This window comes from Monodon monoceros, unplaced genomic scaffold (genome assembly GCF_005190385.1).
Source record: "Monodon monoceros isolate NGI ecotype Baffin Bay Population unplaced genomic scaffold, NGI_Narwhal_1 Super_Scaffold_17, whole genome shotgun sequence".
NCBI classification, from domain to species: Eukaryota; Metazoa; Chordata; class Mammalia; order Artiodactyla; family Monodontidae; genus Monodon; species Monodon monoceros.
In genome coordinates, this window is record NW_021703773.1 from 11,752,169 (window position 1) to 11,771,408 (window position 19,240).

Sequence of the window (19,240 nt, forward strand, 5' to 3'; positions counted from 1 at the left end):
CTTCACTTGACCTGGGAGCAGAGGCCTTTGAGCCAGGCCCAGAGTGAATCTCACACACGCAGAGAATTAGACCCTTTCCTATGAGATACAGATCTGTGATTATATTTTATGAGGTACTTCTGCATTTATTTAGGAGGAGATCACTAAGTCTGTGCTTAAACTAGTGACACAGTGAACTCTCACTATAATTCTTCATTGAAAATAATAGAATAATTCTCCTGAGACACTCCCTAAAATTTCTGAGAGTTGTGGCTGTTTTGTTTTAGAAAAGGAGAATATCTGAGAAGCAGACCGACGAACCAATAGGCAATGATTAATTACTGAGAGCTTACTACTTGTAAGGAGTTGTAAAGCGGTGTGCTCAAACTTGAGTGTGCATATTATCTCATAGGAATTGATTAAAATGTAGATTCTGATTCAGTTGACCTAGTGTAGGGCCTGAGATTCTGCATTTCTAACTAGTTCCCTGGTCCAGAGAACATACTAAAAACGTTCTACAGGAACGACTGCCCAAACTTTAATGAGCATGAGGTTCACAGGGAGGACAAGACGGTTATGTAAAATGAAGATTCTTGGTCTCCATTCCTGGATATTCTAATTAATTAAGGCTGGGCCTCTAGAATGTGCGTTTTTAAATAGGGTCCCAAATGATACTGATACAGGCAGCCCATAGAACACACACTGAGAAGTACTGCTATAGAGGTCACAAAGATGAATAAAGTTTGGTATGTCCTTCTGAGGAATTTACAGGGTATGGGAAAGAAGACATCTGTGCCAGGTAGCCATACTTCAAAGCAGTATGAGATACTCGGTAAGAACAGTACTCACAATTTGCTCTAAAGTTCGTAGATATGGATATTTTAGAAGGGAAAAGGTTTTGAAGTTTTGACTAGCTAACAGAAACTATTAAGAATAGTTTTTAGACAAATAGCATAAGTATACCTCATAGGAAATAAACAAATGTCAGGAATCAGCTCCAAGTCTCTGATAAGAAACGGCCTGACAAATGTAAAACAGATAGCTAGTGGGAAGCAGCTGCACAGCACAGGGAGATCAGCTCGGTGCTCTGTGACCACCTAGAGGGGTGCGATAGGGAGGGTGGGAGGGAGACGCAAGAGGGAGGAGATATGGGGATATATGTATATGTATAGCTGAGTCACTCTGTTATAAAGCAGAAACTAACACACCACTGTAAAGCAATTATACTCCAATAAAGATGTTTAAAAAAAAAAAAGAAAGAAAGAAATGGTTTGATGCTGAAGCAATTTGTCCCTGTATACGTTCCATAACAGAAAATACTACAAACACCTCATTGATGGGCAGGAATTTGAGGCCTAAGAATCACTTGGTACTCTTCCCCACCGCCCAGTCATCATTACAGAGGTCAAAGATGATAGAACGACAGGTACTAAACCAAAAGAAATGAAAGAAGGACCAATCCTATACACTACAAGAAAAAAAAATTCTTATGGGAGGGGCAGTAGAGGCGGAGAGAGCTAATCAATCTGGACGCAACGATCTGTTCATCTAGTGTCTGAACAAACGCCAGTGTGGAATATCTAATTCCAACCTAATGATTCTTCACCTCTCCTCCTCTAACATCTAACATTTTAAAATTACAGTTTGGATGCCTTCTCTCTGAGGGGTAATGCCCGGTACAACCATCTCTGCACATCAAACATGAATTACTCATTCCTTCCTGCCTTCCTACAGGCTGGACTTGATGGACCTGGGTTTCTCGGCCACCTCTGAATAGAGATAAAAGGCCGCTAGGATGCCCATATTTTTCATGACAACTAAGCAAAGATGACTGTGAAATATATTTCTGATTACTGCCCTCCTCTTATTGAAGTTCAACTGACGCTGAACTTAGTAGACTCTACTACTCGTACTGATGATCTCTTAGAAACAGGAATGCAGCCTCGAGGGGAGCCCACAGAGGAGGAATGCAGAGGGATATGGAGGAAGAGGCACTTCAGGGAATTATGAGTCCTACACTCGAGTACTAAACACCTCTGACCACTGCTTCATCCCTCAAAACTGTTTTCTAGGGATGTGCCATCTTTCTGAGGATCCTTGAAGTAAGACTGTAACTAAAATAATGATGGAGAAGAAACCTGGAAGCAACTACTTTATAGTGGTTCCAGGCCAATATCAATTCCTGAATCAACACTGCACCCAGCTGCCGACTACTCTGCATTCCCTAGAAGATGGGAACAATTTGTAGCTAATTTGATTCTTAAAAACAAATGGGCTAAATGCCCCCATAAATAAAATCAGCCCCCAACTGCACAAAAATCTCCAGTTTCTCACTTGTTCTCCGTTCTTATCAGTATATCCATCACTAACAGACTGTTTCTTGAGGGAAAACATCAGTAAAATGACAGTTTTCCCTGAGAAAAGGCACTAAACTAACCCCATTCATACTTCTAGAGATACTGAAATAACGGGAGCTACTTCCAAAGAGAAAACTGTTTGGGGCTCGGGGGAGATAATCCGTATCTATCAAAATCTCAACTTAGTTTCTGTGCAAAGCCTTCTTGCTTTGCTTGACAACCTTCACACGACCTATATTAAAACACCCACTAAATAATGAAAGACAGCTCAGTCTTGCCTAATCAACAAAGCCCTATGAGTACAGACCCTGTGTCAATAGCTGTAGTAATACCTGATATACATTTTATACAAGAAGTTTATTAGATATTAGCTTAGGGAGGTATGAAAATGAAATCTTCTGAGGCTTAGGGTACTGGGATGGCAGGTGTGAATCTAAAGACCTCAAAAGCCCAGGCCAGTGAAATGTGCTGGTCTGCCTACTTCTGCTACAGAGCAGGTTATGAAAAACAAAAGGACTCCTATATTGCAGCACCCAGGGCCTGTTCAAGACCCCAGGACTGGAACATTTCAGGGCGTGCAAATGATTAAATATTCTAACTCCAGGGCTTTTAAAGCAGTCTACTTTTTTTTCTTTTTCTTTTTCTTTTTTTTTGCGGTACGTGGGCCTCTCACTGTTGTGGCCTCTCCCGTTGCGGAGCACAGGCTCCGGACGCGCAGGCTCAGCGGCCATGGCTCATGGGCCCAGCCGCTCCGCGGCATGTGGGATCTTCCCGGACCGGGGCACGAACCCGCATCCCCTGCATCGGCAGGCGGACTCCCAACCACTGCGCCACCAGGGAAGCCCAAAGCAGTCTACTTTTAAAACAAATATTAAAATGCGTGCTAGTCACCATGCTCACTGTATGTTTTCTACTCATTTCAATATATGTGGTAGGATTTTTACTAAAGAAATACACCTGCCTTTCATCAGTGAGCATCATAAATTGCTAAGGAAAAATAATTTTACTCCAAAGTTTCTCTACTATTAAAGAATGTTTTCTTAAACTGAAGGAAAACCTAACTTTTATAGCTTTCAGTCAATGGGAAACCCAATAAAACCAAAAATGACCGATAAATTAATAGCTACGTTCACCCACGTTGCTACAGGAGACTATGCCAGCTTTTAGAATGCCAGTTATTTTTTCACAGTCATGCTGCTCTGGAAATATTATGCAGCATTTTATGTGATGACTTCTTCCCACTCAAGCGTCATGAGTTCCAAGGCAGGAACTGAGACTGAAAGCCTGAGCTGGTTGGAGGGAAACTATCAAAAGTTGCTATTTGGGGCTTCCCTGGTGGCACAGTGGTTGGGAGTCCGCCTGCCGATGCAGGGGACGCGGGTTCGTGCCCTGGTTCGGGAAGATCCCACATGCCGCGGAGCGGCTGGGCCCGTGAGCCATGGCCGCTGAGCCTGCGCGTCCGGAGCCCGTGCTCCGCAGCGGGAGAGGCCGCAGCAGTGAGCGGCCCGCGTACCAACAACAAAAAAAAGTTGCTATTTGTTCCCCACGTTCCCGGCCAACGCCACAGGTATGGGCGTGGTGTTCTGCTCACACCCTTCCAGCCCCTATCAGAAGTGACCTCCCAAGGTGTCTGTCCTACCCTTCTCCTCAAAGCCTAGTTCTGGGTATAAGGAATAAAAGCGAACAAGTCAGGTTGTAACCATCCAGAGTTTCCATCAGACTGAAAGGAAGTCTACTTGATAGACTTTGCAAAGTAGTCCATCTCCAAGTCCATTTCATGCTGAACGGCTTAATTATTAATTCTTAGGAGCTAGCATGCAAGTGATTAAATATTCTACCTCCAGGGCTTTTAAAGCCATCTACTTTTAAACAAATATTAGAATGTTGGCTAGTCATTGTGCTTCTTGACTGTAAAGTGACTAAACATAGCAATCTAAAGTTTCGTCATTTTAATCCATTCTCCTACCCTTCATTTTAAGAGGAAACTTATTTGGGAGAAGGAAACTATGCATTAATTTATTTTGATGTGGCAACCTGCCTTCCATCTGTGTCCCTTGTAATACCTCCATTTGTTTAAAAGAAAGATAAACTGTTCTTTAAAAAGGCTTGGAGCCCTGCTTCTAACAGGACATCCTAGTTGACCTGGAGTATAACTAAACGTAAAATGTAATTTTTCACGATTTTCTGTTGAAACTAAACTCTGCCCATAAAACCGTAGACTCTGGTCCTGAAGGAGCGCTTTCCAAAACAATGGAAAAGTACTCTGAAAGACAAAATGCTTAAGAGACTCTCAGAGGGGCAGAAACCCCCTAGAATCTGGTCTCCAGCCTGAGCAGTGATGCCCCTGCAGTGAATCTCCCTGAAGCCCAGTCTCTCCCTGTTTGAGGTGCGGTCACAGTGCTGGCATCTGTCTCCTCCTGAGAGGAGGTGGTATGTGAGGACAGGCTCCATGACCTGTGGAGAACTAAAGGCGGAGGGAAAAAGGGGAAATGATTTAGGTTGCTTCAGGATATGAAAATATGAGACTAAGTCAGAAGAGGAGGACCATGTGAGAGAATCCTAGTATTTTAACTAAAAATCCAAGTTTATACATGCTATGATGTTTTTTTGTCTGTCACATTTTCCTCTCTTACTTTCTTTTCTTTCATTCAATGAGGCTCAGCAAAGCATTTAAGGAATAGATATCAGAGTGGCAAACTGTTCAAAAGTCTGAGAACGTGGAGTTAGCACTGATCTAAATGCCGTTTCCCCCGTAAAAGGTACCTATCATTCTTCTCCAGTGTTCCGAGCTGAGTGAACAAATATGCCAAACCCCCAGATTTCTAATCCTGACTTCAACTCCAGGGGCAGGGCAGGCTTGATAAACAGAATAGAGAGAAAAGCTGCTCCAGTGAATATGGCCTCACAAAGTTTTGATGAATTGGATAAAGAGAAGAAATAAAGGGTATGCAGAGTTGTAAAATACTTAAAAAATACTGCCAAACATTTTACCACATGCAGTATTTAATCCCAACTCCAACCAGATCAACTAGGTCCTATTTCTGTCTCCACTTTACAGGTGAGAAAACTGAGGCTCAGGAGGCTTAAGTAACTTGTAATAAAACTACAAAGTGATACAGAGCCAAGACCTGATTGTCCTGAGTCCAAGACCTCTAATCCTTTATACCCATTTCTACCCACTGTTCTATGTACTTTTCCAAATTCTTACCAGTTTCTACCAGTCATCCTTTCTTTTTCATGCACCGCTGCTTCCATTTCAAAAAATTCTATGCTTGATAGATAAGGTGTCTTGAATTTGAGAGGCAACACCGTAAAGACAGTAAAGAATGGAAAGGGAGCTGGTTTTAAGACTAGTACTGAGAACAGTGGTAGAGCTAATCCTCATGCCAACGGTAAAAGGGGCACAGGGGCCAAACACCAGGAGTGCACCGCCTCACAAGTATCCTGCCATCTTCCACCAAGAACGTCATGCCGAACATTTTTAAAAAACGCGCAAGTGACTTCACACATCCTTAATGTTACAGCGTTAAGATAACGTGAAAAATACCAACTCTTCTAATGCTTTACTGACATACAAGCTAATCCATTAAATTCTAATATTCTAATTAACATGAATTATGCAAAAATGATCCAGAACTAGAAAACAGATTTTTTAATGTTTCATTCTGAATTTAACAATGGACACTATAGTTGTAAAAACCATCTCAGGGCTTCCCTGGTGGCGCAGTGGTTGAGAGTCCGCCTGCCGATGCAGGGGATGCGGGTTCGTGCCCCGGTCCGGGAAGATCCCACATGCCGCAGAGCAGCTGGGCCCGTGAGCCATGGCCGCTGAGCCTGCACGTCCGGAGCCTGTGCTCCGCAACGGGAGAGGTCACAGCAGTGAGAGGCCCGCGTACCGCAAAAAATAAAAATTAAAAAATCTCAATTTTTGTTTGTTTGCTTTTCATGCCAACACCCTCTTACTTCTAACAGCGTATGTATTCTCAGAGAAAATCAGGAACACTGAAAGACCAGGCTATAGATTTCTGAGGCAAGAACAAAACGAACTAAGAGGCTTTATAAGTCTCCGGTCTTGATCAGGGAACTATCCATAATTAATCAACTAACAAAAAAATGTAATCACAAATGAAGTACGTGACAGCTATATTAACAGCATTGTTTAAAAATTCCCCAAATCGATTAACAGATACACACTACTGTATATAAAATAAACAACAAGGATCTACTGTATAACACAGGGTACTATATTCAGTATCTTGTAAAAACCTATAATGGAAAAGAATCTGAAAAAGAATATATACGTATAACTGAATCACTCTGCTATACACCTGAAACTAACACTGTAAATCTCTAATTTAAAATCTTTTTAATTAAAAAAATCCCCAAATATATGCTAAGTAACATTTTTTAAAGTGAGGTAGATCTACATTGCTGATAGAGAAAGATGTCGAAGATACAAAAACATGATGCAGGTGCAATTTTGTATACTGACAAAATAAAGCTCTAAAAGTATTTATTTCAAAGCCAGTTAGATGAAGGACTTTTACTTTCTAATCTTTACTGAATTTAGTTTTTAAACCATATGCTTTTTTTTTTTTAATAACAATTTGTCCTTACAAAGTCTTTCCTAAATTAAGAATTAGAGATCCTTCTCTACACGTGAAGATTTGTAAGGAAATGTTTTTCAGGGATACCCAAGACTGGTGATTTATAGATCCCAATGGCTGTATAACAGAGGTGAGTCTTTTTTTTCTTTTTCTGGCTCCGCTGTGCGGGGATCTTACTTCCCTGACCAGGGATAGAACCCCGTGCCCTCTGGACCACCAGGGAATTCCTGGGTCTTTTTTTCTTTTGGTAAATACTGACAATGACGAGTATTCAACGTTAACAGAACACTGCACTTAATATTACACACGTTAGTAGCAATGGCCAGTTTTCTACAGTATCTATTCTTCCCATTTTACAAAGTAATATATTTTTAAAATTTATTTATTTTTGGCTGCGTTGGGTCTTCGTTGCTGCGCTCAGGCTTTCTCTGGTTGCGGCGAGCGGGGGCTACTCTTCGTTGCAGTGCTCGGGCTTCTCACTACAGTGGCTTCTCTTGTTGCAGAGCATGGGCTCTACAGCGCAGGCTTCAGGAGTTGCAGCACGCAGGCTCAGTAGTTGTGGCTCACGGGCTCTAGAGCGCAGGCTCAGTAGGTGTGGTGCACAGGCTTAGTTGCTCTGCGACATGTGGAATCTTCCCAGACCAGGGCTCGAACTTTTGTCCCCTGCATTGTCAGGCAGATTTTTAACCACTGCGCCACCAGGGAAGTCCCAAAGTAATATATTTTAGCTCGGTACACGATTTGCCAAACTCCCTTGCTGGTTAAGGTTATATTTCTAAGGTCTGCGCATGGTGTGGGCAGAAGCAATGCCTGCAAGTTCTAAGTTGTTCCCATAAAGGGAGCATATCGTCCCTCTTTTCTGTTGCAGAGAAGATATGATGGTGAGAACTGGAGCAGCCATCTTAGACCATAAGATAAAAACTACCTGTTGAAGATGGCAGAGCAACAAAATAGAGACCCTCATGAATACGGACCAACCACACAGACCATGGAACACTTTTCAGGTTTTCATGTGAGAGAAATAAATGTCTATTATGTTCAAGCCACGTTACTCTGTTTTTTTCGTTGCTGCAATGTCATACTGCGTGCATGGTGGGCACACACACACATACACTCATGCTATAAATATCTCATGTTAAAAACAAACTTACTAAACTAAAAACTAAAAAATAATCTACCTGTGTTAAATCTTAAGATAGAAAACAGAAGCAGAAGAACCTAAGATATCTTGGTTTCTTCCTTAACCTCCTTGGTTTTTGAGCAGCAAGTCTGAAACAAAACAGCCTCACCCTTAGTGATTGCTGGCCTTGATTCCTACTTGTTAAAGGAGTAAAATATAAGATTTAAAATACTGTGAGACTACTAAAAGTAAAACATACCAAGTGACCTAATGCACCTCACAGATTACACAAAAAAGAGAAAACTGAACTAGAAGGAATCACCAAACACAAACTATAAAATCATCTTTAAAATTAATAACCCACCTCACTATGATGTGAAGCAGGAACAGAGATAAATTTATACAAAGAAACAAGGCTTTACTTCAAGGTGATTTCTGCCCATTTAGATCTAACTTTCCAAGTTACTTTTAATGTGCCACATTGGTATGTCTTAAGGAGGCAATGAAATCCGTTAACAAAATCCTCACACAAATGTATTTATAGACAGACTAAAGATAAATGATAAACGTTAGAGAAAAAGAAAAATCTAAAACCCCCAATATCAGCTTCCCTTCTATAGAAATCAGTTATTTTTAGGAACAAATGAACTACTGATTTATAAATGAGTAAAAATGAAATCTGTAGTTCTTCAGAGAACAGATATACTTCAGCAAATTAATCTAAAAATTATTCTCCTGAAGTGCTTAAATACCTATGTATATAGTTACTTTTGTCAATATGTCTGTTTCTTACAGACACAAGGATAGTAACATTTCCTCTAAAATTTTAAATTTGCCCTTCATAGAGTACATAGTTTCTGTGTACAGTATCTGTCTTATCTTTTCAAAAGCATACATTATTTTTTCAAACATTCCACATTCTCTTTTTGGTCAGGCTCTGACTGGCAGATATATGTACTAGGTGAAAAGAGGATGAAAATCTAGACATCTACTGATTTTCTACTATAAGCGTCAAGAGATTTTTCAATGGATTTTAACAGAATAAGACGTGCCAGACCGCTAGACTTTCAGGCCAATTGTAATACTAACCATGAGTTCATACGAGACAACTAACCCCACAGTCCTAAGCTCAGGAGGCTCCCTTCTTTGTAAAAGAAAACTAAAATCTTAGGAACACTTAGGTTACTTAAAATTTAAGATTTTTCTACATCAGATATTCTAGAAATGATTCACTGGCAGCAAACCAGAGCAAAAGATTAAGATTTACAGGGTGGCTTTCTGCTCTTAATGTGTGCTCAACGGCAGAGGCAAATGAAAGCAGAAGTCACAAACAAAAGAAAATATTTCAGAAATCTGAAATCTTTGAAAGAGATGTTCTTTAAAACAATTGTTCAATGAGGAGTCAACTGGTAGGCAAGACAAGATGGCAATTAAGAAGAACACGGCTATGACCCAGCAATCCCACTCCTGGGCATATACCTGGAGCAAATCTTAATTCAAAAATATACATGCACTCCAGGGCTTCCCTGGTGGCGCAGTGGTTAAGAACCCACCTGCCAATGCAGGGGACACGGGTTCGAGCCCTGGTCCGGGAAGATCCCACATGCCGCGGAGCAACTAAGCCAGTGAGCCACAGCTACTGAGCCTGCACGCCTAGAGCCCGCGAGCCACAGGAGAGGCCACGACACTGAGAAGCCTGCACACCGCGACGAAGAGTACCCCCGCTCGCCGCAACTAGAGAAAGCCCGTGCACAGAAACGAGGACCCAACGCAGCCAAAAATAGATGGATAAATAAACTTATTTTTAAAAGATATATATATATATACATACATGCACCCCAATGTTCACTGCAGCACTATTTACAATAGCCAGGACAGGGAAGCAACCTAAATGTCCACCAACAGAGGAATGGATAAAGAAGATGTGGTACATATATACAATGGAATATTACTTGGCAATAAAAAAGAACGAAATAGTGCCATTTGCAGAGAAGCTGATAGACCTAGAGACTGTCATACAGAGTGAAGTAAGTCAGAAAGAGAAAAACAAATATCATATAATATCACTTATATGTGGAATCTAGAAAAGTGGGTACAAAGGGAGACACAGGTGTAGAGAACAAACTTATGGATACCAAGCAGGGAAGGTGGGGGTGGGATGAATTGGGAGATTGGGATTGGCATATATACACTACTATGTATAAGACAGATAACTAATGAGAACCTACTGTATAGCACAGGGAACTCTACTCAGTGCTCTGCGGTGATGTATACGGGAAGGAAACCTAAAAAAGAGGGGATATATGTATACGTGTGGCTGATTCACTTTGCTGTACAACAGAAACTAACACAACATTGTAAAGCAACTATACTCCAATAAAAATTTTAAAAGAAAAGAACATGGCATGTTTCTGCTCCGCCCCGTCCTCTATCTTTCTTATTCTTTTACAATTGGAAAAAGGGGTAGACCTGAAACCCAAATGAAATGGTAATATGTGCAAAGTACATATAATTATGTGACCCCCCACCATATTCACTTTAAACCACAATGATTTAACTATTCTTATAGTGACAAGCCAAAGGTCCTAAAGTATAGAAAGAACTCAGTTCTGCATATAACTAACATTAAAACGGTGCTTACAAATGGTTATGTAGGGATCCACAGACCCTCATCCAATTCCAAAACCTAAAAGCTCAGAAGGCCTAAAATTGTGTGCGATGGGGGGAGAAGGGTCGTATATGTAAATGCACCGGGTGGCAAAACATCACCTGAAATGACTAGTTTTCATTTCTCCCACTTAGTGTAACTGTTTGTTTCACTGGAGAAATAGTAGTCTGCTTAATTCCTAGGCTCTACCTTAGACCTCACTGAGGGTATTGTGTTCAGTGGGTTATACACTGTGTTTGTTTTTTTTTAACATTAATCCATTCATTTTATATTTAAGTTCACAAGTCACATCCACATTATGTCCCTAGTAAAAATTCTGAAAGTCCTCAGTAAAAAGCAGGAAAAGGTCACCTCCATAGGAGTGTCTGTCTATGGGCCCATATTTGCTTTCCAACCCCCAAAAGAAAGACCTGACCCAGGACCCTCTGGGGAAATCAGCCTTTGATTCAGAGATGCTTGTTCGGTGATGATTATTACAGCCCTAGCCATACCATCAGCCCCTGGGGAAGTCTGTAACGGAGGCAGGCAGCCAGGAGGAGAGAACCTTCCTCTCACCAGGAATTAACTAGCTCCAAGCAAGAGATGGGTGACTTGGTGCCAGGGGGAAAGACAATTTAGCCATTGTGTTCACGATGAGCATTCCCATTCACTCATGGAAGCCCTTCAGAGTCACTGGTGCCTGGAACCAAATGTAATCCTCCCAGGCTGTAGCTGGGATGGTGGGTCGGCCGCGGGGTAGGGTCACAGCCAATCTGTGGCCCAGGCTGGGCACTCTGTAGTTGAGCTTGGGTCAAAACCAGTCTTCTCCACAGTCGTGGTGACTCCGTGCCATGACGATGGTGCCCATGAGTAGAAGAACCTTCAGCTCACTGAAGGCATCAGCCATGAAAATGGCTCGGAAGAGGCGGCACAAAGAAGCTGCTGTGCTCAGGCTCGGGTCCATGCTGTTGGGGACCAAGCAAGACAAGTCAAGTCGTAGAACTCCTCGGGACTGAGGGCATTGCCCCCAAGGAGGGTCAGCACCCATGGTACTAGAGTCCGGGCAAAGAGACCCTCCAGGTGGCTGAGGAAACTCTCCAGTTCTGCCAGGGTTTGCTGACATTTCCTGCTGCTCGCCTCAGCAGTGGCCCGAGGTTTCTTCTTCACCACGTCCTCCGTCCTCCGCCAGAGACTGCGGCCAGGGGCTGCACTTCCGGCTCCGGGGCGTCATCACGACCTCCTCCCCGCTCTCCACGTGGTTTGAATCTGTGTTACCTTTTAAAAATCTAAAAGATTTTGAAACACATCTGGTCCCAAGGATTTCAGAGAAGGAAGTGTGGACCTGTATCAACTCAATCACCCTTATCACAACCCTCTGAGATGGGAGTTAATTTGCAAACGAGGTTAACTAAGGGTTAAGGAACCTCCTCAAGGTCAAAAAGTTGGTAAGTGTTAAAGCTGAGATTTCAATTCAAGCAGCTCAGAGCCTGGAGTCTTAACATTATGCTATGCAGTCTTGTCTTCTCTCTTTTATAGCATCCAGATGAATGAGGTTTTGGATTTTCTAGTCATAATTACCAAAGTTATTCATGCAGGACACAAAAAAATCTTAAAAACCATATTGAGGCTTCAGGAAAAGAACAATAAGTACTGCATTTTAGGAAAAAGACTGGGCCTATATTTATGCCTGTATTTCATAAACCACACCCACACAGCGCATTGCTCCAGATCAGCGTTGTGGGTACAGGGCAGAGCTCGAATGCGCTCTGTCACAGCCATCTTCGGTTATCAAGGAGCCATTGCCAGTGGGTGTGGAGGAAGTTGTCTAAGCACACGCTTTTTTTCAATCGCCCCTACTGTCACAAGTGGATGTTTCAGGGGACATTAACATCGACACTATGATTGAAGAAAAATTATTATGGGGGGGTTAAAAAAAAAAAGGTCACGATTAAGAGTCATCGCATCCGTGGTGACAGCTAATGGCCAAGCTGTTTACCATTTCCCTGGAAACCTTAATTCAGTTACTAATATCATCCCCAAAGCCATCCTGACCTTCCCTCTTCTCTCCGCAGGAAACTTAATAGGTCTCTTACTTGGTGCCCTCCCACTCTTGACAGCAGGCTCGGGCTCAGGCCCAGCTGGTGCCCTCAGCCCCGCTACCAAGATGGCAGCCGGAGGGGTTTCCCGCCACCAGAAGTGCAGCTGCACACCCGACACAGCTTCCGGCAGTGGGGACTGCTCTCCGGTGCCGCATGCATCAGTCCAAGGAAGAGAAAGGCAGACGGCAAACCGAGGGCCTAAGGGGCACCATCTTTAGCAAAACAGGAAGACTTCAGGGAAGACGGCAGGAGTAGGGAGAATGTAATTAAGATGAGAAGGCTGTGACCAGCCGGGAGGGTTTACAGAAACAAGATACAGTGCCACCAACGCCGCATTTGGGAGCTGCCAGAGTCAGAGGAAGCGAGAAGAGGGAAGAAAACCTTCAAGGGACACAGGACTGCTACAGAACGAAGGGAAAAAGGGAAAAAAGCGATGAGGACCTGGAAGTGCAGAGAATGAGAAAACGGAGTGTGAAGAATCTCAAGTGTTTTATTTCATTTTTTGGCTTAATTATGCCTATATCACCAGAGGGAACATTTGGCACAGTAAAGGTCCAAAAAGGTATCGTTCAAAATTAAGTCACTACTTGCTCTTAGTTCAGTAATTTCCCATGTTTTTCTATCCAAGTTACTTGTTTCTCTAATATGTGTAGTCTATAGGAGGCTGATCATGTTGTTGCTGATATGATTAAGAGGATACACGAATAAATAAACAGTACAGTGGAAAAACTCCCAAAACATTAGATTTTTTTTCTATTTCTGGAGGGTTCATTTTTTTCCACATTTAACAGCAAGGAGACAATCTTGATACTACCTAGCGTCTGTAACAGATAAACGACAGAAACTAGGCATTATGATGGAAAAAGTGAAACACTGGGGAGTTGAAGAGATCCACCACCTTATCCATCTTTCTAGACTGTTCAGTCTCTGGAACATTTCCATTCATGGGCAAGAAACATCCTAGTGCACTATGTACACCTGTTATTTGTAAACTCTATGACATGAATCATGCTTTCCCCACAATCTGGTCTACTGAACTTGACTTTTTTTTCTATCAGCCTAATACCTGTGCCAAGTTTGAGGTCTGCAATTTTAGCTACACAATGTTCCACTGCTTTTTCTACCCTGGTTAAAAATTTCCCTACTGGTTTTGCTAAAAATCAAGAAGAAACAATATACCAGACCTATTAAAAGCAAGTTAAAGAACAATTTAAAACCCTAGCTTTTTAGAGTACACCCGAATCTCCTATTCGGGTACACTCAGGCACTCAAAAATTATTCGATCATTATGGTTAGTGTGAAAAATTGATAATTACTATAGAAAACGAAGCAAACAAAATAACAAGTGCTGCTGAAAATGTGAAGAAACTGGAACGCTTCTTCACCCTTAGTGGGAATGCAAATTGGTGTAGCTGCTATGGAAAACAGTACGGCAGTTCCTCAAAAAATTACACATAGAATCACCATATGATTCAACTATCCCACCTCGGGGTATATATCCAGAAGAACTGAAAACAGGATCTTGTAAAGGTATTTGCACACCCACGTTCATAGCAGCATAATCCACAATATATCCAGGAGGTGGAAGCCATCCAAATGCCCATCAACAAATGGGTGAACAAACAAAACAAAATGTGGTCTATACATACAATGGAATATTATTCACCTTTAAAAAGGAAGGAAATCCTGTCACATGCTACAACATGGATGAACCTGAGGACATGCTCAATGAAAAAAGCCAGTCACCAAAAGACATACTGTAGGACTCCACTCACACAGGATTACCTAAAGTAGACAGAAACAGAAAGTAGAATGGTGGCTGCCAGGGGCTGGAGGGAGGGGGGAAATGAGGAGTTGTTTAACAGGTACAGAGTTTCAGCTTTGTAAGAAAAAAAGACCTGGAGATCTGTTGCATAACAACGTGAATATACTTAACATTATTGAACTGTACATTTAAAAATGGTTAAGACGGCAAATTTTGTGTTTTAACCACAATTTAAAATTTTTTTTAATTATATAAAAGAAGAAACAATTAGCAAGAGAGAAGCAAATTGAAGATTACCTCTACAGAAGAACTTTTTTCTTGTAACTTTCAGAATGTCAAAAGATTTCTAACAGCATTCCTTTGAGACGTTCACTGCAAGTCAGCCTATTTAAGGTTCTCTTAGGTCCTATTATAAAAGGTTCCTTGTAAACCATGAATCAGTGCCTCCACATCATTATGCTATCCTGAGAAAGGACTCCCAAAGGAGAAGATATTGCTTTATGATTTATCAAAACTACTTTTAACTTCTTAGAAATTGCCGACTCAGGACTCCTCCAACTCAGCTGTAAGATTCGACAGGAAACATAGAAGAACACATCCTTTCCTCCTGGCTTTAGGATTAAAGTGATTTACTTTTAACTTACACACCCATAAAGTTTATCCCCCAAACATTATTTCACATTAGTGACTGATCACAGCTCACATTAACTTCAACTAAAATTAGGTCAAAATAACCACTAGTATTACAGTATCAGAGTATGTTTGACACTTCCAAGTAAATTCAAATATTCCCCCTCTACAAACAGACATTTCAAATAAGACCGTATCTTTCTATTTCTAGCTCTGTATATAAATACAAACTTGACATAGACAGTGGCACATCTACGCTATTTAATAATATATATCATTAATACAAAGGGAAAGAAAAACATAAAAAGGTAGAGTAGTATAGTCTGTACTTGAAATACCTCTCCCTTCACTCCACCCCCATGTGTTAGGATAAAGAAGTAAAATAATTTAATTCCAACTGCAGAAGTAAATGGTAATTCTTAATCCTCTGTGAAAGGTAATCAGCTACACCTTTTTTTTTCCGGCCGCACCATGTGGCTTGTGGGTTCTTAGTTCCCCAACCCAGGCCCTTGGCAGTGAGTGTAGAGTCCTAACCACCGGACTGCCAGGGAATTCCACTTACACCCTTGCTTGAATAAGTGTTTCCTCTACCAAGTCACTTAGAAGTTTCAGGTAAAATGGCATTCTGGGCTGCTATCGTCTTCCCTACCCCTTGCAATAATGACCACCATCAACTTCTGGTTCCACATACTGTCAGTCCACTTCACTGCACAGGTAGGACAGATGGGGCAAATCTACTTAGTTATACTCTGTATCTGATAAAGGTTATAATGACCACCCTAAAACTCAGGAAGGAGAAGGGTAAGACTAGCAGTTGGCTCAGAAATTTTACAATTATTTAGAGAACCCTGTTGATTAGTTTTTATTTTAACAAAAGCCACTAGGCCATTTATCAGCAAGGGAAGAGGAAGATGGGAATGAATAGTAAGCAAATAAATATCTAAAATTGTGCTCCAAGACAAACGTCCATAATAGATAAACCATTTCCTAAGTAAAAACAACAGTTTTTTTTTTTTTTAAAGCACTCAGAGTTCAACACAAAATTCTTTTGAAGTGAACTTGCTTATCCAAACGGCAGGCTTTGATAATATCAATTTTAACGTTTGACCTATAATCCCAACAACTCCAGGTCAAACTGCTACACATATCATGACGAGGAGTATAAATGTATAAAGGTTCATTATTTATTCAATTCAAATGTTCTTACTTATTCAAATGTTCAAGAAACATTAAATCCCATGAGCAAGGATCTCTGCTAGTACAAAGTCCAATTGTATGAATTCAACACAATGAATCCATCTTTCTTTTGAAAACAAAAACACAAGCAAACCATAACTGCATGAAAAAATGTAAGGGCACCAGCAAGCTGTGGCAACCACATATCCCAGCCTTGGAGAAGCAGGGAAGCAGGATGACTGACATGTGCTGAGAAAGCTAATGTAGTCCTAAGTGACAGTAATGTTAGATAAAGGAATGTAATGGTGCCAACATGTTCTGCATAGAAGGACTGTACTCAGAGCACGAAATCCCATCTGAAGACTTCCCAGAGAAGAGCAATCAGGTCAGGAAATCAACTGGAAACTATGGCATATAAAAATGGTTGAACAAAGTAGAGATGTTTATCCTGAAGGGAAAAATACAAGGCTCAGGAGAAATTTGACAGCACATTTAAAATATTTACAGCTGCCCTGTACAAGGAGTAGGTTAATTATGTTGTCATCCAACTAGGCAGGAATAGTACTGAGCATGGAAGTCACAGTTCTAGGAGTGCAGAACCACGGAAACTGTCCCTATTAAAATGGGCTACCTTGGAGAATAGAAAGCTCCTGGCAGCAGGAAATGTTTAAAGTGTTCAGAAAAGTGAAAAGAAAACCTGGAGTAATTACTTTTCCAAACCTCTAAACATCTTCTGGTGCCAGGAGCTTTCTATTCTCCAAGGTAGTCTGTTTTACTATGAACAATTATTTTCAAAGAAAAATGGGGATAATTATTGGAAATAACTAAATTCCAAATAAGGACTTAAGGAAATGTCAGAAAAATTGTTGCTCCTTCCCTGAATTTATCCATATTCCAAACATTTTTTCTATCTTGAATCAATATATCACTGACTTAAATAATCTAACCAAAGACTGTTTTTCTCCCAGTCACCAACTTACCTTTGAAACCTCTTCAAGATTATTCCTGATATAGTCTTCCCTAACTCATCACTCCACCACCACACACACACAACCGCACACAGACTGTGCACATATCCCCATTGGCTGCTGTCTCTTTAATCTGTGTATATCATCAACACAGTACTCACGGTCCCATAAGGATTACTGACATGAACAGAATTCCAAGTTACAACAAAGACTTTGAATTTAGAAAGTCATGTACCATAAAGTACTAGTACTACTCAATTAGAAAGGTCTATGAAATTTATGAAAGAATTAAGTAAATCAAAAAGCTATGCACCTTATATCCAGAGAAAACCATAACTCGAAAGGATACATGTGCCCTGCAGACACACGTTCACTGCAGCAGTATTTACAATAGCCAAGACATGGAAGCAACCTAAATGTCCATCGACAGATGAATAGAAAGAGAAGATGTGGTACGTACACGTACACGCACGCACACACACACACACGAATACTACTCAGCCATAAAAAAGAATGAAATAATGCCATTTGCAGCAACATGGATCTAGAGATTATACTAAGTTAAGGTAGTCAGACAGAGATAGACAAATATCATATGGTATCACTTATATGTGCAATCTAAAAAAAAATGATACAAATTATTTACAAAATGACTTACAAACACAGAAAACAAACTTATGGCTACCACAGGGGAAAGGTGGGGGGGATGGATAAATTAGGAATTTGGGAGTAACATATACACGCTATTATATATAAAACAGATAAACAAGGATCTGCTATATAGCACAGGGAACTATACTCAATATTTTGTAATAACCTACATGGGGAAAGAATCTGAAAAAGAATACGTGTGTCTATATAATTATATGTATAAAACAATCACTGTGCTGTATACCTGAAGCTAACAGAACATTGTACATCGACTATACTTCAATAAAAAATTATTTTTAAAAAAGCAATGCACCTAAAAAGACGGCCAGAGAGCATGTGTTCCAACTTGACGCCTTCACAAGGAGTTAGCAACCACTTGGATGGTATGGATATGTGTCTTCTTTGGACATGTGTCCTTTAGAAACATGTTTTAGGATCTTCTTCATTTTCAGCCTTGCTTAGATTGTAAATTTCTTAAGGACAGAGAGGTCTTCCTTTCCCTGTCCCACAAAAGCCCTCCTTAGGAGCTGGTTAAATGAAATTCCATAAACTGCTCACAAATAGAAAGCTTACACTTGGAGAACTAAATTGTGTGTGTGTGTGATGAGGAATTATTTTTGAAAATCTGGTAGAATGAAACACAAAGTTCTTTTTTTCTGTTCTTAGTGGAGAGACCACTGATAGTAACTCCCTTACCTCCAACTCTCATGTAATAATCCCTGATACACCTGATTTCCTAAGAGTTGAGGAAACTAAAAGCTCCCAGAGTTCTAGTACTGGGTTTAGCACCAATCACAGAATTTCAGAGTTAGAAGGTAACTTACAGACCATCCAGTGTAGCTCCCTCATTTCACTGCTTAGAAAAGTCATGATGCAGGACTCTATAAAGAGTTTTCTCCCTTTTCCTTTTTAAACCACAAACCAAATATGGGCTCACTCACCTCACAGAAGTCACTGCATTGGTTTAGGACCACCTGAGACTCATGACTGCTCACTTTATTCTTGAAGTAACCCACACTTGGAAGTCATCTCTTAGATAACATGGGTACAATGACAGGTCTTACGTATACCATGGCAAAAATCAGAACACGGGCGTTCTAGGTCAAGTTGATAATTATAATAATAATGACTCAATTATAATAAGAATAGCTATCATTTCATAAACTCCGGCTATACTTAGTTGATTCAATCCTATGCATACAATCTCTCAGGTACTCATCTCAATGATCCTGCTACGGCAG

The 19,240-nt window shown here is 40.8% G+C and overlaps 1 protein-coding gene and 1 pseudogene across 2 annotated transcripts in view; both read right to left on the bottom strand.

The window, feature by feature from the left end:
- RBPMS (RNA binding protein, mRNA processing factor) overlaps positions 1-19,240 on the bottom strand; it is a 187,210-nt gene that overhangs the window by 129,337 nt on the left and 38,633 nt on the right. The gene's annotated exons all lie outside the window — the stretch shown is intronic.
- Positions 10,258-19,240, bottom strand: part of LOC114897663 — a 30,500-nt pseudogene continuing 21,517 nt past the window's right edge.